General features: G+C 42.9%; 1 protein-coding gene across 1 annotated transcript in view; it reads right to left on the bottom strand.

The window, feature by feature from the left end:
* Bpifc (BPI fold containing family C) overlaps positions 1-1,478 on the bottom strand; it is a 70,394-nt gene that overhangs the window by 41,759 nt on the left and 27,157 nt on the right. The window lies entirely within an intron of this gene.

Here is a 1,478-nt window from a genome sequence, read left to right as displayed (position 1 = left end):
AAGTGCTGGGATTTCAGACATGCCCAACTATACGTTGTTTATGTAGTGTTAGGGATCAAACCCATAGCTTTGTGTATAATAGATAAGTCCCCTACCAACTGAGTCACATCCTCTACCACTAATTCATTCTTCATTGGCCTATCATGACTCCATTTTAAATACCATTTCCCAGGCCCTCTTCAATGTGCATATTGATTGACAGTGAAGCAGGGGATGGAAGAAAGGCTACATAGCTTCAGGGTGTCCTGACCAGCTCCACAGCCTTCTTGGGCAAGTTTCTTTATCCTTCATGCTGATTTCTCCAGTATCTGTCATTAAGTACCTGCTGTCTACCAAGCACAGAGCTGAGTACTGGATGATAAAAGAGCTAGACCCCGACCCTCATCTTTCTTTTCCACCCCCATCCTTTGTCCTAAATTCTTCCAAATGTGAGCAGTGGATTCCAGACAGGTATGGCCAGGGGCAGAAAGAGAGTGCACAGGCAATTCCATCCTTCCCTTCTTCAAGCTCTGACTTCTGGAATCAAGATGCTTGGACTTTGAGAAAGCATCTTAACTTATTCCTCTATCATGATGTATTCTTAATGTATTTTTTGAAATATCTTGTCTTCTACCTATTCTTTATCTACTCAAATTTCAAGGCTCAGTTCAAGTCCTACAATCTCCAGGAAAATTTCCATTTCTCTGAACTCCTTCAGTTCAACATCATCATCATGTAACCATGTATTAAATGCACGTCCTGGTTCACTTATCGCTTTGCAAGCGTCCTACAATCTCCAGGAAAATTTCCATTTCTCTGAACTCCTTCAGTTCAATATCATCATCATGTAACCATGTATTAAATGCACGTCCTGGTTCACTTATTGCTTTGCAAGTGCAACACATGGAGATGGTTCTTGTCTGATCTGCCAGAGGCTCTAAGCTCATGGGAGACATGGACCTCATCATGCTTATCTACCATGGGCAGGGACATAGTAGGTGCCGGCTGAACACTTACTGAACAAGTGAAATTGTGGATATCTAAATGGACAGCTGTGGGAAGCTGTTCCTACTTCCCACTTCATCCCAAGTGCTCTGGTGCTGATAGTGGCTGAGCATCTATCTATTGAGCATCATTTATATACAATATTTATTTGGAGATGGAACATCAGGGGTAAAGCTGGCAACACCTCATCTAGGTGTTCATGGGGGAACATGCTATTTGTCTACAGTCTACAAAACTGGAGTTAAGACAGAAAAATGGTACACAGCAGGCACTCAATAAGTGGTTGTAGAGTAACATAGCACAAGAATGAACGTGCTATTTTGGGGTGCCAACCACTGCACCAGGTCAGTGACTTGTACAGAGCAGTTGGTTTGTAGGTATACCTTGAGTTCTACTTTTCCCTTTTTTCTCTCCTTCCTTCCTTCCTTCCTTCCTTCCTTCCTTCCTTCCTTCCTTCCTTCCTTCCTTCCTTCCTTCCTTCCTTCCTTCCTTCC

This window comes from Nannospalax galili, unplaced genomic scaffold, assembly GCF_000622305.1.
Source record: "Nannospalax galili isolate Female #2095 unplaced genomic scaffold, S.galili_v1.0 scaffold39, whole genome shotgun sequence".
NCBI lineage: Eukaryota > Metazoa > Chordata > Mammalia > Rodentia > Spalacidae > Nannospalax > Nannospalax galili.
Note: the sequence above shows the minus strand (reverse complement) of the source record. Positions and strands in the feature narration are given on the sequence as shown.